We start from the raw sequence: 24,447 nt of genomic DNA on the forward strand, positions 1-24,447 counted from the left end.
TTATAAAAACCTATGACCAACAGCCTAAAGTTTGATTCATTTTCCCTGCAGTTTTCACACCAGGTAACTTCTAAGCATACATTTAGTGCTGCAAGTCATAAAAAATTCATCATCTCTTTCTTCTTTTAGAGGGACTAATTCTGCAAGTGTCTCAGGGTTCTCTAGCTCCTGTTGTAGCTGAGACACAGGCCAGCACATCAGGAGGGACCCATCCTCAGGCAACCCAGTGCCTAATATATTCATTAACTTCAACAATGTGGCTGGCCCCTGGATCAGGCCCTAAGCATATTGGTAAAGTGCATGTGCTTTATCTATAGATAAATAAAGCCATTGGAAAAACACAAAGCAAAATTGGGGTTGAAGTCCCTATTGTGTCAATATACTCATGGGATGTGGCAATATTTTGTTCCGTGTTCTATTTGTAACAGAAAAAGAAGGGCAGCCTGGATGTTACCTAGGGCTGGGTCTCCACAGCACTAGCCACACAGCAGCTCAGTGGAGCTGTGGATAAATCCTGCTCTAATGAAACCTCACAGACTCTCCCAAGCTGACTTTGCAGGACTGCTTATGTTGGAGCAGCTGTCTTCTGCTGTGAGTTAGGGCGAGAGGTCAAGAGCCATTTATGAAGGGTCTGGTACCATTAAGCTGGCATGTTATAGCGATGAGTGAAACTCTCACTAGCAGCTCATTGGTTTCCAAGTGACAAAGCCCTCTAATGCTTTGCCACGCATCAACTTTTTGCTTTGGAACCAAAAAAACCCCCAACCTTTTTCCTCAAATAGCTCATGCAGCTTTTTTATTTTGGTTTGGGTTTTTTTGGACAAGGACAATTTGTTTTGAAAGTGCATTGCATCATCACTGTCCAGTGCACCTTTCTTGGTGAGATGATTTGTGCCCATCCATCTCCTGAATATGCCCTGAAGGTGCTTAGATTTATTTCTGACTCACTGCCTTTATGAGCATAACTAAAAACACACTAAAACCTTGAAAGGAATTTGGTTTCTGTAAAACCCAGACTTATAGGTGCCTGGCTCCTAAATGGAAGGGAATAGGGGTCTCTTCCTCAGTTGCTGCCCCTAGGCGTAGTCACAGGGAGTACCCAGTACCTGCCTGATGCACAGCTTGAAAGATCAGTGAGGAGGGTGCTCAGGATAGGTGCAGAAACTGCTAAGCTGTTGCAAAGTACAATTTCAGAAGTTCGTCATGCATGCTGCAAATCTTCCCAACTTACACTTATTTCTTTTATTTCAAATAGAGCATTGTATGTTGGGAAGTCTGAGGGAACTGCATGAGTGGGAATATATAATCACGTGGGACATGGCTACCTGGTAGCCGCGCTCCAGGTCCTAGAATGCTTGGTGTTGGCCTATGGCCTTGTTCCTATGTCAGGAACAAGGACTGGGATTTTTATCTCCAGTTATCTGATAAATGGAAATGACTGAAGCCATTTATCTTTTTGAAGAAATATCTTCCTTCCATGCCTTCTCTTATGAGAGAATATGAGACTGTACATTCACTAGTTTCTAATTCAGGATATGTGCTTTTCAGGCCAATCAAGTTTTCCTGTTCGTTTGTTATGTACAGTACAACACATTGTGTTAGAGTGAATATATACCTACGATGTCCTACAAGGATGGTAGCATCTTTATTTGCATTTTGCAGATGAGAAAATGCAGAGCAATCGAATGGTTTGCTAAAGCCAGACAGAAAAACTGTGGCATGATAAGGGAGGATTTGTTCACTACCCATTGCCATCATCATCTGCCCAGCCTCTCTGTCTATCCTTCCTCCTTGTGACATGGTGTTCCACCACCATCCGTTGTAGCAGCTCTGGAGCACAGAAGACTTACACACTGTTGGTGACTAGCCGGCTGCTTGCCATTCCATCTTTCACTGGGTAGCTGCATGCAGAATTTAATTATGACTCGCTTAATTGTCCACTTCCTTGTAATTGTTCTTGCTGCCACCTCTCCTGTTAATGATGCCTTCATGTTGGCAGGAACAGGAGTGCAGTGCTGTGCTATCCCAGATGATCCCTCTTTTCTCCTTTCACATGTTTCTCAGACAGAATAGTTGCAGCCAGCATGTGACCATGGCTTTACATGCTTAGACACACTCTTACTAACCCCAGAGTGAGGATCCCTTCGGTGATAAAACTGTAGATGCAGTACTCAGGTTATGCAGATTTTAATGTAAAATATTACGATCTGTCTGTCCGCTTGCCCATCTGTCTATCTGTCCTATCTAATGGACCTACGCACATGCTGGAATAGCTTGGGGAAGGTCAGAGGGAGTTCAGGATCACAGGAAAAAAAAGGTCATTTTTTGTGTGTGTGCGTGTGTTGCTCAAGCTAACTGATGAGGCGTCTTGGCAGGGCATTTTAACTTAAAGAAACAGCCCCGTCCATTCAGAGGACGCGAACGCCCTTCTTGTGAAACATAGTCGAGAGTTATTTGCCAGGGGTGACTTTTTTATGGCTTTCCTGATGATAATGTTGCCTTGCAAGTATCTCTGCTGGGAACCTGCAAATATCTCCAGCAATTCTGCTGGAGTTGTTGGAGATACGTGTGGTATGCATGGAGGGGCCTGAGATTTGGTTTGTGTTTAATTTGGACATCTGTACATTCACATGCGTTGCAAAATAGAGAGAAGCTGAATGCTAAGGGTGCACACACGTGGTGGGGTCTGTTAGGTGTACAGCACGCCACAACAGCTTGGAGATGTTTTGGTTGGTGACTTTTAGGTGCCAAAAACTCTTTTTCAACTTCAAGCAATTTTTTGTTTTGCCTCCCACCCTCGCCACTAAATTGTGGATTCAAGGGCTGGTGTAGTGCTGGGGTCCTGCACTTTGGAGCCACCAGTGGGAAAGAAGCAGCCTGGTTTCCAGCAGCAGCCCCAGCTCACAGAGTAACCATTAGGCAAGCGGAAGCCCCTGGCAGGGTTACAGACCAGACAGTCTATACCAAGGCAGGTCAAAAGGTGAGCTTACTGTTTACTGAATCAGTAAATAGCTAATTATTCAGCCCAGCAACAGGGTGAAACCCCACATGGGACATAAATCCTCAGCAATTCAATGTTATCTAGCAGGGAACGGATTTGAGATCCAAGGATCCCTTGCAGTAGCAAAGGGGAACTCTTTGCATTTTAAAACCTTTTAGGGTCATTGTACCATACCGCAGAGCCATTAAGGAGCCCTCACATGCCAGAAGCAGTTTAACAGGCCCAGTGTTGGGCACTTAATTGTGTCAATAATTATTCACGCATTAGCACCAGCTCCTCCTTAAAGTGTGTACTATGGTGACTCATTAAGTTATTACTGGTATTCATTACCAGTAAAATTAGCCTTTTTTTTCAAAGTGTAAAATTTTATAGAAAAATATTGCTCAGAGTGCAACAGCTTTGCTCTACATCCTGCTTGGTGGGGAGAAAACAAGAGTACTTGGAGATTAAGCAATATTTTTTGCCCAAAAAGAGGCCCTCAGATTAGAAAAAGTCTTGTGCTCTCCTGATCCCTCCCCCACCATTTTTTTTTAATTATTTTGGTAGGGTTTATGTACTTAAAATAGGGGTAGACGAGAAGCTACATTCCTCCCTGGCTTTGACTGTCAGTCCTGCGTGTGTACGTGCTGTTTTCTGGGATCATGACTGAGAACGATAGCCAGTGTCTTTTGATTAATAAAGTGTTAATGTATATGCAGCTGCCTTTATGTTAAATGCTTCATGGTGCACTTTGTTTCTTTAAATGCTGATCATTTACAGTGAGCGTGTACAGTATATATGCCTGGAGGGAGAGCAATTGTTATACAACTCTTTAATCTGAACCATGATTAAAATCCCTTTTGTTCCTCCCTCCCTGCATTACTCCAGCCTATCATCTTCTTGGAGAAATCACTTGGCAAGTAGATACGTGTGTATTTTAAGAGAATAACTCCTTTTAAAGAATCAATTTTGCCTTTGTTCTGGTTTTAGAACTTAGTTTTTTGCATTTCAATGTACAGCCCTGTTCAAAAGGCGTAGGAGGGTCATAGCCATTTTTTGCATGAATAAGGTATAATTGAAATATGATGTATGCAGATATCATCACTTCTACAGCAATTATCCGGATTGTTTGTTTAGTGGGAACACACTTTCAAGTAGGGGTTGGTCAGTGGCAATCATGTTGCATGACACAGCTGAGGGAAATGACAAAGAATATGTAAAGTCTCACACTGTGAAACTTTACGTTTCGCCGAGAGTGTCTACTAGGGGAATCATTAGGAATTTTGAAGGTGAGGGCCGTGGTGGTTTCAGAGAGAAATGTAAAGGAGAACAGGGAGGCTGCCGCTTAGATCTTGGGAAGAGGCTGCAGTTTGGCATTCTGTTTCATGTGGAAACCAGCAGTTAATGTGGTCCTTGTCGAAACTTGAAACAGCTCTATTAGTAGCTTGATTGGGGAGAGGAGAAGAGACCAAGAGTAAACAAAAATGTGCGGTCTGGAGATGGGCTTAATTGTGCACAAATACATCTTGCCTCTGTGCGGCTTATTCTAATCACTCCAAATGGCAACACACACGGTTGCGCGCGTACACACACACACGCACACACACACACACAAATTTGATCTGCTCAAGCAGATAAAACTGCTATGTGTGTAATATTGCCAGGCTAGAAGGAAAAAAAAATGGACATCTGTTTAACAATTCTCTATTGTAGACAGGATCATAGAAGCACTGTTGCCTGCCTGTCGTGTTCAATCAAAATGAATAAAATGCTGATTTAAAAAAAAAAAAAAAAAAAAAAAAGAAAAAAGGAAGACGGAAAAAAAATCAGGCTGAAGAGAGCCTGAAAGTATTTGCTTACACTTTTTTTTTTTGTTTAATTTCAGCAGCATGATGAGGAGGGGGAATCCCAGGGGCAGGAGGAGGTTTCAGGAACACTGAAGGGAAGATTTTGTTTTGGTTTGTTTTGGTTTTTATCCTCGGAACAGCCGAGAGAGGCGAACGGCAGTCGGAACTAATTGTAGCTCGCTCAGGAAAGTCTTCATTAGCACTTGCCACACATGGTTACCAGATGTGCCGAAAAAAGGGGTGGGAGGAAGGGGGAAGGGGTATGTGGAGAATAGGCTACATACTTAAACCTAATAATCTGTCTTTTGTTTTCAGGTCCATTGTGTTGGGGAGGGGAAGAATGGGGAGAGGGAGAAATCCTGGCTGCTTTTTGATGCAGCCAGTTCCTATTAGCTGAAGGGCATTCCTTGTCTTGCTGCCTCCTCCAAGGAAAGAAAAAACCCTCAATCATGGCCAAGTTAAAAGGGATTTTTATTTTTTTTGAGGACTTTTTTTAGGCTATCAGTGAAGTAGTATTCCACTGAACCCAGCTGGAAGTATTTGGGTAATCAAGCTGGTAAACTGCTATCTTTCTAGCCAGCTCATGACTTTGAGTGGGGATTTTTGTGAACTTGTGGGTTCCCAGAGTATCGGTGGGGCTGTTGAACTGTCAGTTCAATAGCAGAAGCATCTCCTTGGTTCACGTGTCCTTTCCCTGTGAGTGTGAGATGCAATCAGTGAAGCCAAGTCCAGCAGGAAGGCAAGAAAAACTCTGTGGTCCTGTCAGTCAGCCCTGATGTTGTCATCTTGGTCAAATGTTAACCTTCTGCCTGTTGCTATTAAAAAAAAAAAAAAATTCCACACATAGCGGCTGTCACTGCTGCAAACAAAACCGTGGTATTGCTGCCCACAGAGATGATTTTCATAAGAACCAGTGTTAATTTACTGCAGTCATTGCCACAACCGTCTATTTGCTCCTTAGGAAGAAAAGAACAGGGGCTCTTTTCTCCTTTTCTCTTCTTTTGAACTGGTCATCTCCAGGGGATGCTGCATGGGTGTCCCCACCATCTCTTCTTGCTTCGGCAGCACTGCAGCTTCTTTCCCCTCTCTGTCCCAGAAATCTTCCCATAGGTGGATGGTTTTTGTGCTAGCATCATCTGTGCTTGGACATTCTCTTTCGTCCTGGACTCCCCTCTTCATTCCAATGATAAGAAAACAGTGCTGTGTCTGGATGACAAGGCTTAGATGAGTCTCCTGAGTTCTGAATAATCAAGGATAGAAGTTTAATTATGGCACTACACATGATATCCACAAGATTTGGCACTCTGGTCATGTGAGAGAACAGTACTAGATGAACTTTTACTAATTAAGCACTCTGTTTCCCTTCCTTATGGAAACCACAAGGAGGTATAAAAAGTTTAGCTTATGTTAAAGCAAAATAGAGACATTTTTGGAATCTTAAATAATCTGAGTTGAACCTAAATCTTGTGGCTCCAGCCTTGTTTTATCCAGCTCAGTTTGCCAATCTGTAATCTCATCCTGCTTTGGAGCCTGGAAATGTTCTTGCTTGCAATCTCAAAGCAGAGCAGATGTTGCATAAATAGAAAATAGGTTGTGTGCACAGCCTAATCTAAGCACAGAAGGGCACAAAAGAAGGTTTGGATGAATGTAAGCTAATCAGGGTACAGATCTGCTGTACTTTGGGACTTAGGACTAGGGTTTTTTCAAGATATATTCTGCCTACCAGATCCCAAATATGCCGTTCACTTTTTCGCACTGCATGGCAACTCCCACTTGGAGCTTTTTTTAATTCTTTGAGAATAGCATAATGCCTCTCAGCTGAAGGTCACAAAAGTAAATAACTGGTGAGAAATTAATCTATTCCATTTTTTCTTCCATGTTTGACTGATTTCTCCATCCAATGATCTTGTTATAGGTCCAAATTAATCAAAGTCCAGGAATTCTTTCAGATTTCCTTAAGGAAATAATAAAGCCAAATCACTTAGCTGACTTAGTTGTATCTGCCTTTCCTGCTCTAGGATTGTAGAGTCTCCTTTGATACTGTTGAAATTGGTTCGATCGACACGACTAGCATAGGCAGAGTCACTGAGTGTATGGCTTCCATGAGGTATCTTTATCAACTATCAGAAAGTATCAAGGAAATGTTTGATAAAATTAACCTATTTACCATCCTATTTTTGCTGTAGCTGCTATTGCATCAGTTGTTTTCTTTAGTAAAATTAAGTGCCATATTTGCAATTTGTATAATGCTATCCCACATTATTTACACAAGAAAGAACTGTGGTTGTGCCAACATGCAGTACGTAGAGACAATATCTCCCCTTACAATAATTTGTAATTAGAAAAACCAGTGCTGCAAACTTGATGTTTTTGTCAAGTTTTCTTTCTTCTGCAGACATACATATGTGGGTTTTTTTTCCCCCCGATGTGTTACCCACATAATGGATTTCACATGCAAGTGATTCTGTCTTCATGGTGAAATCACAGCCATACACAGCAGATATAATCGTAGCTGATTTTTATTGTCAGGTGTTCCACAGAAATATTAAGTCAAATTTGAAATGAGTGTTGATGGCACAGATGCCCCTACTCTCCACTCAACAGGTTTTTCAGTCCCTTGGGGCTTCAGCAGAACTTAGAAGTGCTTTCAGAAATGTGACAAACTGTTAACTTTAAAACATTCTTCATATCATTAACTTCATCTTTAATTATTAAAAGTTAATTATTTAAACATTTTATTGATTTGGGGATGGAAAGCATAAAGATTAGATTTATTTCCTGTGCAGTTCCTCACTGAAGTCAAGGTTTCAGGCAGCAAGGCAAATATTTTTATGCAGATGCAAAACTAATCAGCCAAACATGAAAATACTCCTACGGGGTTTCCTGGAGGCCTTCCTGGGGACACTGCAATGCAAATAACATATAATGCAAATGATAAAGAATATAGCGTAAGTATTGCAAGGCAGTAGGATTCAGTTAGAGACCAAATGTAGTGCATGATCCACGTGAGCTGGTACTACCATCCTTTTTAGGATGCTCAAAATTGCGTGTCTGTGCTGCCTGGATCTCCTATCATGCTTTTTTAAACCCTCACAATTTTCTTCTATAATGCAGTTCATCAGAATGCATGTTTCCTCACAGATTATGTCATTTAAGCGGAAAAGAATTGTAAATCCTTCTTTGGCCTCCTGTAGTTTTTCCTAGGTAGCTGGCTGAGCTCAAACTACTTCTGTTTCCAGTATGATATGTAAGTAATCAATATGGGTTTTTTTAATATGCATATCAACAGTACTTTATGTAATTAGAGGGTATCCAGGAATATTCTAATGCTGCACAGTAATTATATATGGCAGTATTTTTGCTCCCTGCGATTTGCAGTTTTTCCAGTACAAAACGCGTGACCAAAACGACAGGCAGGAAAGTTTCACTGTAATGTTTGGAAAATGGAGAAGAGCAAGTTTACTGGGGAGAGTACAAATAGCTTTTTTCTTTTCAAGGTTAATGACTTGAAGAGAGCTGTGCAGTGCAGCAACATGAGGTCCATCTTTTTGTTGTCTCAAAATGAGGTTCTGGCAGTGTGCTGTCCAGGAGGAATCTGTGGGGCTGCACAGGGACAGATGCTGGCTCAGGAGGTTGCAGCCTGGTTTGTTTTCAGGATTGTGCAATAGGAGCAGAGCAGCCTGTTGCTCCCAGCCTGCACTGACTTCCAATAAGTTTCCTATACTTACAATGGATTTGCAGGTGTTGGCTGTGACCTGTACTGTTTCCAGAAAAGCTGGGAACCCAGTTAACTTTCTCTTGTTGGGAATGTTGCTACAGCTGAGACCAGAGCAAGGCTAACCTGAAGCTTAGGTGCAAGGGAAGGTGCTGGTAAGATATAAAGCATATTGTCATAAATACCCTCCCGCCTCCCTTTTTTTTTCTTTCTCCATCCCTAAATCTGCTGAGAAAGATATGGGGTCAGGTTTATGTATTTAAGGGTGATACTTATCTTTTCAATATTTACTGACTAGACATTTACAGTGTCACCATACACTCTGGAAGAAACATAACTATGAAATGAGAAGCATTTCTGACTGAATAAGTTTATTTTTGGTTTTGTTCACTTGATGTTGTTTCAGTGATGAAACAGCTTAGTTTCTCAACACCATCCCTTTAGTTTTATCATAAAGCTTACAATGTGCAATGTGTCTTGTAAAGCCCTGTTCCGAGATTACAGGAATATGTGAGAATATCTGTCTCCACTTGTGTAAAACCAAGTTCTTACTCCAATGAACTGCAGTGAAAAACTTGAATATGTGACATGAGGGCACCCTAAGAAAGTAAGAGAAAGATAAAAAGCAAAAGGATCTCAAATTCATTGGAAGGCATTTGTGTATGTTTTAGGGTCTTTTTGGTGTCTAAGCATCATTGTTTATGGCAAATCTTACAACTTTAGGGACTAGTCTGATGACCTTTGGGAGATTTTGGGAAGGTTGGTACCTAAAATATCCTTCAGATTATTAGTTCTCAAGTCATTTAGTTTCTCCTGTCTCACAGATGCGTGCCTCATTCTGCCTCATGGTCTTGCCCTTTCCCCATGCTTTTAGGTCCTGGATCCTGACAGTGCTCCCTTTCCTTGGTTATGGTGGTCTTGCCTTCTCACTGGTCCCAGTGAAGCCAAGGGAGTTGGGAGAGCTGAGCTCTTCTAGTCTTGCCTTCCCCAGTCCTGTGGGCTCAGCTTCTGTTGTTTTTGCGTTTGTTGAGCATCTTCACTTAGATTTGGCCCCAGGAACAATGAGTTGTTATGAAGAGCCAGTCATTTTTTGCATTAAATTTTAAGGAGAAGAGAAAGCAAATGACATAGAGTATAAAATAAGTGTTTAAGTAAACTTAATCTCACTTGGGGCAGTTTGACAAAATAATGAAAACATACCATATGCATATGTGTCTGCACAGAATCATTGTCATCATCATTTACTTTTGTTGTCAGCAAAATTAAGCAGTGGAGCATTTTAGGGAAGGTTGTGCTTGTGATCCAGTGGCAATCTTCAGCTTGTAGCATGGGCACCCAGCCTTTGCTAAGGCAGCCTGCAGTGTATGAGCTGGGCTGTGTTGCTCTGCAGAGCCCACTAGTTTTAAGAACAGCCTTTCTGTGTCAGCAATTACCTGTTTTTAGACAGCACGAGGATCAAGATCTCAAATACTAATCCTTCACTTTCATCTGAATGTATGGCTTGCCAAATTTCAGCCTGTTTCAGATCAGTGATGGAGCAATGAAAGCAATAGTGCTTTCTATAGTTAAGGACATGCTGTAATCAAAACTAGAAAAAGAAATTGTGTCCCAACTTGGCTTGTATTCATTTCCAATTCTGTGCAAAATTTGAGTAGATTTTTTTTTCACCAAACAGTGCAACTCTGATCTTTTTTCATTGAAAGGAAAGAAGCAGCGACAATAAATCACATTATCAATTCTTTGTTCAGTTAGTGAATTTGAAACAAAATTAAAAATGCTAGAAAAGGTAATCATTTCACTATAGAGACAACAACTCCTAGGTAATTTCTTGACTTCTGTGAGCAAATTTCTTCCAGTTTAGGAAATTCAGGATTATTTTTCATTTTTATAAGAATGAAACATCCATTCAATGGACAATAAGAGCTGTTTAAACCTGTTAAATACTATGAAATAGATGTATATAGCTAATTAAGGTGTGTGTTGAATGGTAATTTTGTCATCCTGAGGGATTTGTGAATAAAGTCTAGTTAAAATTTGATTCAATCTTCTATCATTCACAGAAGGTGCAAATTATTATTCATTTAGTGTTCTCTGATTTCAGTTCTAAAGGTAAACTAGAAAAAAGGGAGAGGGATTTCTGTTTTATCAGCATTGTTTAAGAACTAAGATCCCTTAATTATCGCACTGTAACAATAGTCTGCTACCAGCTTGCTGAAGCAGTCATTCAGCTTTGAAACTAACAATTTATCCTCCAAGCAAAGAAAGATTTAAGAAAAAGTGTTTAGTCAGCAAGCAAATATACCAAATTGTATGATTTGGCTTTTGTTGGTGCTCATGTTTCTGAGCTGTGCAAATGTGAGTCACTTACACAATACCTTTCAATCAAAGGCATCAAAGCAAAGGAGACAGATTTGACAATAAATAAAGAAAGAAACAAAAAGACAATGGTGAAATAAAGCTCCATGGGATCTGGTTCTGTCAAGCTTCTGGAACCTCCTTCTAGGCTTTTTCTTCTTAGGCAACACTGGTAGGCTCTTGGCCTTACTCCTTTGTGTAATTTCTCATCATAGTAACAAAGATTCCTGATCACCTTGTGAAAGTATAATAGATTGTTTTACAAGGAAGTTATTTTTAATGACTTTAAAAGAAAAACTTTACTGCTTTTCTGGATTTATACCATTAAGGTTACCACTAAAGCTGGCCTAAAATGAAAAAAAAAAGAATTGTTTCATAAAGTAATTCCTCAGAAGCCAGAAGACTCTGGCATCTACAGTGGTAGTGGTGGAGTGGTAGAAACGGGTTCAGTTTCTATTCTGCCCAATTCAGAGGTCCAGGCTCTTTTGCTGCTCTGACTTCTCTTCTGCATGTTAAAGCTGTCATGGAAGTTTTGTCAAAGCTGAGATATCTTCTTGATATTTTTGTTGTCTGTTGTATTTTAATTATTTAAGTAGGAAAAACTTTTACCACAAATTACTTTCATTAAACCTATTTCTTCCTTTAAAAAAAATAATCAGACAATAGTCATATTACCAAAGATACAAGACATTACTGTGAGGGTGGTGAGGAACTAGGACAGGTTGCCCAGAGAATTCATGGATGCCCCTTACCTGGAGGTGTTTAAGACCAGGTTGGATAAGGCTATGAGCAGCCTGGTCTAGTGAGAGGTGTCCCTGCCCATGACAGCGGTTTGGAACTGGATGATCTTTAAGGTCACTTCCAAGTCAAAGTATTCTGTGATTCTATGATTACTCCATTTTTCCCCATAAACTTAGAATATGTAATCTGTGTAGTTATGTTGGCAGTTATTGTTTGGGATCTTTGGAAAATAACTTCTAGTGTGCTTAGACTGGATGTATCTGTTGTGTGGTTTCATTGCGGAAAGGTAAATATTATCCTGCACTACCTTTTTTTTTTTCCAATACACGTTTTCCTATTTATATCAGTGGGACTAATTATGTATATTAAACATCTTTATGGGAATAAGTATTGTTTAATGCCAGCCAGTACTGAGGAGCCCCTGCCTTTGAAAGAGAGCACAGTACTGCCCAGCAGCGCTGCTAAGTTGAGCTTAAGCAAAGGTGCTGGATTTGTTGGGAAAAAATATCCAGAAGTAAAACCTAATTTGCTGTGTTCTGATTTTGTCTTTCTAACCGAAGTGGCATTTTGGTAAAGTGGATAGAAGAAGCCACATTATCTTTGGTTGGTTGGGTTGGGTTTTTTGGAGAGAGACAAATGTGCTTGACATAACTGGTTTTCTTTGCATGTCCCATCATATTTAATCTTTCGACACAACTGCTTGCTTACAGTATGGTTTGGAGTGCTATGCACTGAAAAACTGTAGTCCTAATAGTTACTTGGAATTTGGCAGAAAACTACCATATTTATACTTTTTTTTTCTCTTAGTCTGCTTTATAGAGGTGGATAATATTGTGGGTAATACCGTAATAGAAGTGGAAAGTGTTCCCTGTTCTTAGCAAGATAAGAAAATGTTGTTTCTTATCTGTGATTTTAAAAGAGATGAAGGGTCAGTGAGGCAGAGATACATGAAAGCTACTGCACACTTGGTAGGAGCTGCAGAGGAAGAATATCTCTCACAGGCGACTTGTTTGAGTGGAAGGGAAAAGAAAAAGGGAGCTTCTAAGTGAAGGGAGAGGACTGGAAAAAATGTGAAGTAAAATCAGAGAAATTTATTGGTTTATTTGCTTAAAGAAACAGGTACACAACTTTGAGGTGGTTGTTGAAAAGAAGAGAGCAAGTCAAGTTGAAGGCAGCTAAGAATGCTTGCCTGCTCTTTATGCTTTGGGATTTATAAAAATTCATAGGCCCCTTTGGTCTTTGCAGGTAGCTGAGAGAATGATGGAGAATGGGATGGGCTCTAAGCCACCTTTGATTCTGAGGGGTTGCATGGGCATACAGGGCAGTCTGCTGGGCTCAGGGTGTAGCTTAGCTGGGGTTTGCCTCGTCTTCTTACCTGCCTCAGCATAGCTGCATCAGAGAGGTAAGTGGATGTGCTGGAAGTGGTATGAGGAGGGTTTTAGGCTATGCCTGTCTGCAGCCAAGAGTTAGCTGCTTGGAAGTTGTTTTTCTCAGCAACACATGCAGGAGCTATGAAGAAGGGCAGTTTGATTTAGGGATGCAGAACTTGGCAATAGGGGCTGTTTAGATCTGTAGCCATTTAAAAAAGTTGATTTCATAGAATCATAGAATCATAGAATAACCAGGTTGGAAGAGACCCACCGGATCATCGAGTCCAACCATTCCTATCAAACACTAAACCATGCCCCTTAGCACCTCGTCCACCCGTGCCTTAAACACCTCCAGGGAAGGTGACTCGACCACCTCCTTGGGCAGCCTGTTCCAGTGCCCAATGACCCTTTCTGTGAAGAATTTTTTCCTAATGTCCAGCCTAAATCTCCCCTGGCGGAGCTTGAGGCCATTTCCCTACCATCCTCAGTGGTTTTGTAGTTTATTTTCATCTGATGTAAGCTACAGGAGCTGCCGGCTACCTGGCCTGTGATGGCATTTGGGTTGGGAGTGGAGCAGATGCCACAATACCTACCTGTCCCTGCTGCTTTCTGCAGAAAGCAGAAGAAAACTGTCTTAGGTGCCTTTATTTTGTATTACAATAGCAGTGGATGTGTCTGGTCACCACAGTGTCCAAATAACGAGCTGGTTTTTTTCTTGACACATTAGTTCTTGTCTAGCATTTATTTGCACACCATTCTCTGGTCAGTAAGAGGTTCATGTCCTGTATTAAGGGGAGTAACAATGTTTCATGGGTCTGGGGACCAGTGCTATGAAATAAGGCCCTAAAATTTGTGAATGCGTGCTAACTGTTGGAGAAAATCTTGTATTTTTCTTGAGTAATTAGAATACAGTGGAAATGTGGGACCAACCTTTCCCCCTGTTAGATTTAAGGCTGCAAGCTTAACTAGAAACATGAAAACTGAAGTTCTATATTCAGCTGACACAAGAAGTGCAAGCTTCATGTAAAACAGTATTGTAGGATGTTGGTGTGCAGCCTGAGAGAAGTCCATTTGGATTTTATGGAAGTGAACCCTTTGCTTGCCATAAAGCAATAACATGAATGAACACCAACACCAGACAGTCACTTTCCCAAAAGGCACAGAGTGTTTCCCAGTGAAGATTTTTTACAGTGGAGTCGAGCACTATAAAGTCGTGACTCTACTCAAAGGCTATATGCAAATAATTATTGTTTTATATCATACAATAATAGTAATAATAACTTCAGGTTCACAATTCATTATAAAGCATGAGAGTTTTTCCAAAGGGATGTTTTGTTGTTGAGACCAGGAAATGGAGTACTGCTCCATAGCACTTGTTATAGGAATAATGGAAGACCAGCTTGTTCTCCTATTTCTTCTTATTGGGAAGTGTGCAGAGGTTGCCTTCTTCTACAGTAAGTGGGCTTAAGTTTTGGAGCTGCACAGTCAAAGCTTGTATCTGATGAGTGGAAATAGCTAGAATAACTGGTAGTGCTCTTAATATCATTTGTTACTGTGCTCCTAACAGTAACATATTTAAAAAATTGTATTTACATTTTGGAGCTGGTGGAACATTTGAGGGATTTATGTCTAACAGCATTTGTATTCCATGTACTTTGGATTCAATGACATGGTGTTACACAGGCAAAAGGGTTTCTGAGTATGTGACTCTCCCTTGCCATGGCACAGTAGGTATCTCATCTTATTTTTTTGGCTGCATGCTAAGAAATCAATATGTAAGGCAAAAGTGGACAGATACGTAAGAGGAAAGCATCAGAGAAATTGAATAGTCATTTACTAGGTTATTGTTTAAAGCTGGCATGTATTTCTGAGTGGGAAAGGGCTTCAGAATGGGCCAATTCATAAATCACTTCTTCCCCTTCAACAGCTAATACAAAGACAGCAGGTGTGTGAGCAGCCCCTTGGAAAAAGGACCAATTGCAGTTTATGACAGAATTGAGTGGAGATGATCCCAAGCTGAAAGTCAAAACAGCATCTTCTTTTAAGTTCACCGAGTGACCTGCAATTTCATTCCAGCGCCTAACACAGGTAAGAGGTTTCTACAGAATTTGCATTTCCCAAAGTGTCTTGATATGTGAATCCTAATCCTTACTCATTGTTGCCTTCAGGTTTTGAAACTACAGATGCAGTGTCAGGTACCAGTACCAGGTTTTTGATAGTTTTATTGGACTTTAAGTTATCTCTTCGGGTAAAATCAAGTCAGAAAGCTATAATGCATTTGTCAGCAATCCTGTGGTAATGAATGCATACATGGAAAGTGTGTGGCACCAGAATTTAAGAGTAAAAGAGGACTGTTTCTTAAATCTTTATATTTCGTTTCTCTGTGAATCAGGAGAAATTTGTTTGAGTCAAGCAAGTGTGGGGGACACACTCTGTGTCTGCTCACTGGAGGTACAATGTATTTTAGATCATGAAAACTGAGATCTATTTTCCTACATCATCATTTTATTGGGGGTGAACAGCAAGAAAATATGTGGCTTAATTTCATTCAGATCTAGGTCTTCATACCTCTTCCTCAGCTAATGTACCCGTAAGACCTCTGTATTAAGGTATAGGCAGTGCCTGCAATGTGTGCAATGCATCCTACTCTACCCACTCCCCCCCGATATGCTGTTTGTTGTGAGTGACTCCATGATGCTGAGGCACAGCAGTGTGTGGCTTCTGCAGTTGAAGAAGACCCCCCTCAAAATGAGGAGCTGCCTCTGCAGCTGCATGGGCAGTGAGAGCTGGGTTGCTTCCACAGGGCAGCAGCCACAAAAGCTGCTTTCTGAGAAGTAGTGTCCTTATTCTTTAATCATTAGCCCTAATTAGGGGATTTTGTTATATTTAAAGAAAAAAAAAAGGAAGAAAGGAAAGGAAAAGAAAAGGAAAAAAGAAACTAAGAAAGAAAAAAGGAGAGGAGAGAAACAGCCAAGAAGGAGAAAGAAGGAGAAAAGATGGGGAATAGTTGGGATTATCTCTTTGCTGTCTCTCAGGTCCAGTGACAACACGACTACAATGGGTAGCTTTCAGGACTGCATATGGTCTTCCTTCCAAGGGAGTTGATTAAGCGACTCCGGATGAAATTGAAATCCTGTGATTTGACCTTTGTCTGGCCTGGGAGGGCTGCAATTCGCATAACAATTTCCTTTTGTTCTTTGTTTGGAGTTATTAATCCAACATGAGCCTCGAATTAATCAGGGGTAGTGCGTTGTTACATTTCTAATTCACAGCTCCACTGCTTGTGTCTTTTTTAATTAAGGCCGAATGATAGCAGGCCTTAGCCCCTGATTGCAACACTTACTAACCACACATTGAGGGATGAAGAGGCTAAATAGGCAGAATGAGATTACTTCAAGGTTTCACTTAATTGTTTTCTTCCTTTACTTAAAGAGCACTGAATGAACATTGTTAATGCCAGGCTGGGAGTATTTCTTTTATATGTTTGTTACGTGTGCGTGTGTGTGTGTGTGTGTAGGGGTGGGGGAGGTTACAATGGGTGCACTGAGGACTCAGCACATTAATGGCTCAAGGGTTTGTAAAATTGAAGCCTTTGGTTATTGATTTAAACCATTCCTCCCACCTCCCCTGGGGGGCAGGGGCAAGGGTAGTGGAAGAAGGAAAAGAATTGAAGAACATTAAACTTAAGTTAGCTTCATGGATTTTCCTGTCTCCTGTGTGAACCCATTTGTTTATGTAGTTTTTCTTGCTGTTTGCTACTTGTTCAAAGGTAGAAAATTCAGGAAGATTGAAGGCTATCTGAGGTGCTAAAGAAATGTTTTGAGAGACACAGCTCTCCAAAACCTGGGAGTGGTGAAAATGATAATAAAATAAAGGTGAGCCAGTTGTGTCACACATCAGGTTTTGCTCATACTGAAGGATATCTGAGGCATGTTTCAAAAGCTGTTTGTAAATTTGCATTGTCAGAGCAGTTCAGGGCCACAAAGGCGCAGGTGCTATTCCAGGGGAATGGCATAGATGATCTCAGTTGGATTCATGCTGAATGATTCAGCCAGTGCCAGCCAGGGAAAGAAAATGCACTGAACACCCAGCCTTGCGACATTTATGTGCACAAATAGTTCTGTTAGCTTTTAAAAAAAAGAAGATAATAAGTATGACTGAATTAATATCGCCCATTGTTTTGGCCTCCTGTGGTGCAGGGTACTGTATGGTACATTGGGTATGTTTTTTATAGAGAAAGGTCAATATTTAAGGTCCCAAACCTTCAGTTGCTGAATATACAGAAATCCCATTGAATTCAATTTATGTTATGTGCCTGCAATATAAGGTAGAGCTCTGTAAGAAGCTGGATGGATGGAGGAAGCTCTTGCTAGGAAGAGCTAACGTTGCTGTGTAAAGTGGCAAGCTGGTGTTAATCATACCTGGCTGCACAGATACAGAGCTGCCATTCTGACTTTGGCACAGGATACACAGGACAGCAACACCATTCCTGCTTTTCAATGCGTGGTGGCTGTTCCATGCAGGATTATCTAAGAATGCTATGACAGAACCTCTACATAGATTAAGCAAAAGTAGGGTATAAGCTCCAAGGGAGAAAAATGCTCCAGGTAAGAGCTTCTTTCTGTGTTTAGAAATCTAAATTGTGAACTGAATCTGCTTTTTTAGGTGAGCCTAAAAAGAAAAGGCTGTATATTCAGTCTTCCAGAGAAATGTATATAGTATCTGGAAACAAAACCAAACTAACACATAAATCTTCAGGTCTGGCCTTGGCTGCTGCAAAGAAGCACCAGTGACTCCATTTCTTTCCATGCTCAGTCATGTCAACACAGGATTTACACTGAATTGGGTTCACAGGTTCAAAGCAGTTTTCTTAACTTTCCTGCTCTTTTCTTAGGTGCTGCCTGATCCTGTATGTCAGGATACTTCTGGTAGGTTGCCAGCTCCCATGCAGGGAGAAGTCAATGGGATAAGAAGATGCTCAGCATTTATTGGAGTAGGGCTGCCTTACTGGCAGTTCAAGTACCTGACACATAATTTCGGTTTTCAGAGCTAGTTTTGATGCTCTTGCACTGATTAACACCTATTCTGCAAGTACTCCTACTGAATTGGACTTTGCATGGAAGGAATAGTATAAAGTATGAGTAAGCACATCAGAATCTGACCATCAATCACTTATTGTTGTTTATTTTCATTTAAAGACTGAATGTTTCACATTTGTCCACCTTGTTCTCGTTTTCCTAGAAATCTCTGCAGACCAAGGTATGTTTGTTGACAGCAAACACAATTCCAGAATTGAAGCCTATTGTCAGTGTTGTTCTGTGTCTTAAATTTACATGCTTCTTTTTTTAATAATTGTTTACAGGTTCACTGCCACTGATTTAAAGGTGTCGCATTGCACTTCCAAATGGACTCGGGGTGAATGGGTACCCCGTGCATTTCTTGCGTGTTTTGAATTACATCTTAAAAAACAAAGTCCTGTCTGTTCTGTCTCCTGTTTAAAATCTCATGGCAGCGGTCAGTATAATGCGTGTATTTGGAGCACTTCTAAAATCTGCTCCTTGTTCTTGTATAGCATAATGTTCATCATTAATGTATTCTGTAGCTCTCCTTAGCAAACTAATAATACCATTTACATGCTTGGAGATCCCTCAAGATGAAATAAGTTGTATAAACAGATGGCAGCAGTATTACAATGCTTCTTTGGATGGATAGCCCTCATTGTAAACTGTCTGGCAGGACCTTGCTATACAGCTAGAACTAGGTGCCCTGTCAGTGGTTTTCAGCAGTTGGTTTGCTCTTTCTATAGTATGACATTTCTAATTCCTTTCCATTGCTTTGTGAAGGAAGTTAGGCTTCTTGCGGAGGAACCCAAGGACTGGGCCAAGGTACATGATAATGCTTTCCTATCCTTGCCCAAAGTGGCTGTAGTCGCTCTCATTTAAGGGATGACCCATTGATCAGTAGTTCTTCAATATCTGGAGCTGCAACACAACAGTGACAAGTCCACAAATAAATAAGGGATGACTTCTGTTGTCATTGCTACTGCTGTTGTTCCTGACAGTTTTAGACAATCTGTTGCTATTTATGAAATGTTTCTGTTGAGATCAACACTGCCCTGAACTCTCCTGTCTCCTCTCTTGTCTCTCTTCTCCATCCAGCTCCAGCAAGGGTGTGCTCCTCATGTCTCCAATGACAAATCAGCCTTGTGCAGCAAAATGCCAAATTTCAATGGCAGTGCATCGGCTGTGCCGTTCTTCCACTGTGTGTGGAGGTGCTGACACTTATTCTTCTTGAAATCAGTGGCAGGTCAGCCCTGGCCCGTTATATTTCTCTGCTTTCCCCTTTTGGCCATAAGGTAGAGATTATGCTTAATGGCCCTTTGAGTTGCTCAGCGCTCCTCCCTCTGTGCTGTCTCCCCACAATCCCCCTTCCCGCGCCCTCCCTCTCCCCCCGTCAATGGGAGCCTTTGATGTCGCACAAGAGAAGACTGTTGGCTAACAGTCTGGAGGCTGCTTCGTTTGAGCTAACCACCACATGAAAACAAATGCAATCTATCATATTTCATTAACTAGCTGCACCCTGTTTGGGTGCCCTTTTTTGATGTCAGAGCACATCCTGACAGAAATCAGAAAGATATGTGTGATTAAGACCAGTAATAATAGTTAGTGCATTGTATTGTAAATTACCTTTCTGGGCCCTGGTACTTTATCAGCCCCACTGGCCTTGGCTTGGGTACATTTTTGACTACTCTGTATATACAGTGTATTAGCGCAATGGAGATCATTATGTGGCCTGTATTTGAGTCATTTTTATTTAAGATGCCAAACAATAAGCTGTTGATTGGGGGAACAAGAGGCGAACAATAATGTTCTGTGTCACATAATACACCACCATTTTCCAGCTTTGCTTTAGAAGGGCCCTCTTTATTGTTTTTGTATAAAAATGGTTCTTAGGAGGAGGAATATTTTGCTGAGGTATGTCATTATTTTGCAAATTTCTATTATCTCATCATGTTGTCTTCATTGTAAATTGCAGCTAATTAGGAACCTAGTTAGAGCCCCAGCTTTGAGGCTGGCTTTTTTGTGAAAAGAGCCCACCGATTACCGCACTACAAGAGAGGAAGGGAGAGAAAAAGGAGATTAATCTGGTTACCTAGGCGACACTCGCTTCCATCTGCGAGGAACAATACATTTTTGTTTCCTTGGCTCAGTTCAGATCTGTTTTGTTTAGGGGGAAAAAAAAGAGAGAGCGAGAGAGAGGGAGAGAGAGAGAGAAGGGGAGAGAAGGAGAGGGAGAGGAGGCAGCCCCACAACAATGCTGGACTCTGTCTGGCCCCGACTTACCCACTTCCATCCCTCCGCAAGTTCGGGGTCTCAGGGGAGTGGGAAGATGAAAGAGATAAGCTCCAAAGTTGTCAAAGGTCATAACCTTGCCACACAAAGCCAGCAGTTTTACTTCTAAATCCCCTTCTCCCGAAAAGCACTTAATGAAATAATATACTGTGCTTCTCAACACGCCCTAGTCTTTATTAAGCAGCAAGGACCCCGAGATGGTGAATTTAAGGAGCTGGTTGAAACTTCTGACTAAACAGTCGCTGACTTGGAGCATCTACAGTAGATGTGCTGGGATTTTTCTGAGTGAGAGAGACAACTTTTCTTCCACTGTCTCTCGTTAGCAGTATTGTGGCTTCCCTGACACATGTTTTATAGCTGCCTTCACACAAAAGGCAGAGGTCTGTGAAGGCAGGGCAGTCTGACTTTTTTTTTTATTATTTCTTTTCAGTTACCTTCACAAGGTCATGGTTTAACAGACGACAGTGACCTGTATCTTTCCTGTTGAACATCAAACTATTAAACCTTTGCATGGCTTTTGCATAGGGTAGACAATGCAGTTACATTATTTGCTTCTTATTTTGGAGCAGCTTGCCAGAAAAAAAGGACAGAGGTAATAACCAGAGCTGATAGAGCCTAGCTAAAAGCTCAGAAATGCTCACCAGCTCTTGAACTGATATGGCTAAACCCACAGCCTTTTGATAAGCATAATGCTTTCTCCAGGTGTTATGTCATCATGTATAATGTTTTGCTACCTAGTAGCATTATGGATGATGACATAAAGTCACAAAAATATCGAAGTTACCAATTTTAGCTTATCTGAGCTTTCCAAACCTGAATTGTGCTGATAAAATCAGAGCAGGTGTCAGGTTAACAACCCTAAGTCTCCTGTTCTGCATTGCTCTGAACTACTGTTCTTGTATTTTCTTCACTGAAAGAAGCTTCTAAGAGCTGTTTCAGCAGCGGTGGTTTTTTCCCTCTGTCTGGAAATGACAGTCATCATGTTAAAAAAAATTCAAATATTCAGGAGGAAAGAATGAATGAAGATATGACAACTTTTTCATCTGGGGAGTGTGAGGACTCTTGGAATTTAAGTAATTTGAATTTAGAGTTCTGCCATGTGCTTTCAGTGGGATCTTGGCCAATTCATTTGGCATATTTCTGCCTCAGACCTTGACCTATAAAGTAGGCAAAACTATATTCCTTTACCATGGAGGATAACTTGAATCTTAATTAATTAAGGACTTACAAAGAGTTTGAGATGCTTGGATGCAGGGCTGTGTATAAAAGCAGTACATTTAATCCTTACATATTCTGTTTCAATAACTGCCTCATTGGGTACACCTGAACCAGTTCTTCTGAGAAGAACTCTCAAGTGAAAATTAAATCAATCATACTTGACTTTGTTAATTGAAGAGACTTGCTGAGATGTTTTGCAGACATTTGGATGGAGCAGTTGTCACCTCACAGACAATTAGCTCGGTGTTAGCTGTCGTTTTACAAGCTTTGAGGAGAATGTCCTCAGTAATTCTGCATCACGTTAAGATGAGGCAGGAAAGGAAAGATGTTGTCTGTGTGCAAAAAAGAGTAGAGACCATGCTTTTCGGTACACAATTGGTACTGTTTGAGGGAAAATTTGGGGAGTGAAGTAGCAAGCAGATACTGTTAGCAGTATAAAGAGAGGAAGAGGAATATTTTACAAGCTTCTTAAATAGCATTTTTTAATGTATTTTAGTAGCAATGTTCATTCTGAAGGAATCATTAAGAACCCTCCAAAACTGAAAGGGGGTGGGGGGTGGGGAAGTCTTCACCCATTATTAGAGAGAACCAGCATGACTCCATATAACAAGTTAGAGAAAGATGTTATTTTGAACTACATTATAGTTTGGAGAGACTCTAGGGTTACCCTTCCTGTTCTTAGAGATAATCAGGAAGGGGGCACTAAATAAGCTTTGTTGGCCTACACTGTTCTTACATCTTGTGGAAAAGGTTGACAGTTATGAAGTGTGGACAGAGGCCATTACTTGTCAAACAGACATCATAATGTGAAAGAAGTGTTGTATTGCTCCTCCTGGGGTGTGCTATGTATGCATTTAGTCCCCACAGAGCATTATCTCCATCTAGGAATTATCAAGGAAAGAGAAAAATAAAGCAAATGCTACGTCATTTTTCTAAGGAGAAACAGGAGTACATTTCAGTCTGATAAGGTTTCACTTGGGCTGGGAAGATAGGGAATCAAGAATCAAAAAAAGAAGCTTTTTAGAAAAAAATTCCAGGGTGCCTCAGGCATGAAGAGCTCTGCTGAGTTCTGAAGCAACAGAGATGGAAGGATCCTTCTGGAGAATTGTGAACATTTCAGGATCAGCGTCTGCTTCAGTACCAATATAAAAACTGGAGCATTTACTGGCAATTCTGTACCACTGTCATCACAACAAGGAATTCTGTTTCTATGTCTGCACTTCCAACTACACACTTGAATCAGTTTCATTTTCTTGAAATGGAGATTTGTTATTCCAAGGAAGGAAACAGCAAAAGAACCCCATGTCAACCCGGTGTCCTGGCAATGTTGTTAAGGTCTTCAATGCTATTACATATGCTTGTCTAGATAGACCTAGTTTACAGCTGAGAATTCCTACTGCCCCAGCCAGCTAGTGGTTTTGGGATGGTGAGGGTGAGATACTCTGCATTGCAGCCTGCAGTCTTGCCCACTGTGGCATCAGTGGACCACTGCCCACTTAACAACAGCCTAGATTGTGGGATGGAGACAGATTTCTAGAGAGGAGTGCCATGACCTTATTCCTGGAGGCTCTGATGCTTCCCTGGAAGGTCTTTTTGTCTTTATTGCTAATTGGTGTAAAATCTGCCTGGGTCCATCAAATCTGAGAAAATAAAACCCAGAGGGGAAGATTGCTGCAGCCTCACATGACAACTTTCAAGTTGCATTTTGGAACAACACAGACTGTCACCTTGAGCTGTTAGTCTGAAAGTTCCTCAAAGGGTTTCTGTTCAGGCCAGTCCTTTATCAAAGCCAGTTCAAGAAATTTAGCTCTTAAACTCCATTTTGTTAAAAACTCTTTTTTCTGTGTTGTGTAACAGTTTGCCTGCGTTTTCACTCCATTACTGTCAGTTCTTTTGGGGAATGTCAGATTGCATAAAAGTTGATAGAAACATTCAGCAGAGCTTGAAGCAGCCCCTGAATGAATATCTTGGCAAACCTACTCTTTTACCAAAACAATTTCTGAATAATCATTTCAAGGACCAAGTTCTATGTTATTCTATAGTAAAGAATTGGTAACTATTGGTAACTCCCACATACAGGAGTCTGAGAAGATGTGAAAAACTCAGAAGGACAATATGTAATAGTTCATGTTTCTTGTTCTAGAACTTCTTTAGACAATTTTACTTTCTCTTTCAACTTAATGAGAAATTTCCCTGGGAGAATAGAATGCGTTGCATACGTACAACCAGTCTGCCACGAGTGGCCCCACAGCTAGCTGCTAGCAGTAGACAGTTTGGCTGTTTAAACCATAAACAGAGTCAGAATTTAGATGGGAAAGAACCTCTGAAAGTCATCTGGTCCAACCCTTTGCTCAAAGGACAGCAAACATGGAAAATAGTTCAGGTTGTTCAGGATCTTATTCAGTTTCTGGGCACTTGGTCCAATGCTCTACCACCCTTGCTATCAGTGATTTTTTGCTATGTATATAGTTGTTATTCCCCTTGTTATTGTTATTTTACTAAACAATATATGCTGGGTCTAAAAACATTTTAGTCAAGTTTGAGGACAATGTTAAATCTTTTATGTTTGGTAGAGGCAAATTACATTGTACGGGGTTGAGTGTTAGTGCAGTTACTGGCAAATACGGAAGGTGCACACTGTGGCTGGATCCCGTGAGCTGACAAAATTATTGGTGCATGCTGACTATCAGAGAACACGGCGCTAATGAGTAACTACCTCTCTGCCTCTCTCTTTCTCTGTCTCCCTCTCACTACCACAGTTATCTCTTTTCTGACAAAGAAGAAAGGAGGGGAAGAAAAGAGAGTGAAAAAATCCTTCTGTTTTTTAGGTAGCAAATTCAGTATAAGAGAGCAGTGTGCTATATACACA

At 40.9% G+C, this 24,447-nt stretch overlaps 1 protein-coding gene across 3 annotated transcripts in view; it reads left to right on the forward strand.

The window, feature by feature from the left end:
• SOX5 (SRY-box transcription factor 5) overlaps positions 1 to 24,447 on the forward strand; it is a 638,339-nt gene that overhangs the window by 282,724 nt on the left and 331,168 nt on the right. For 2 of the 3 annotated variants that reach the window (XM_069862326.1, XM_069862334.1), the window contains exon 4: positions 14,936 to 15,096. The exons of the other annotated variant lie outside the window; for it this stretch is intronic. The gene's annotated coding sequence lies outside the window, so the exon portion shown is untranslated. The remainder of the gene's footprint in view (positions 1 to 14,935; positions 15,097 to 24,447) is intronic. 3 annotated transcript variants of the gene reach the window in all.

Source organism: Phaenicophaeus curvirostris, chromosome 1 (assembly GCF_032191515.1).
Source record: "Phaenicophaeus curvirostris isolate KB17595 chromosome 1, BPBGC_Pcur_1.0, whole genome shotgun sequence".
In the NCBI taxonomy this organism is placed as follows: domain Eukaryota; kingdom Metazoa; phylum Chordata; class Aves; order Cuculiformes; family Cuculidae; genus Phaenicophaeus; species Phaenicophaeus curvirostris.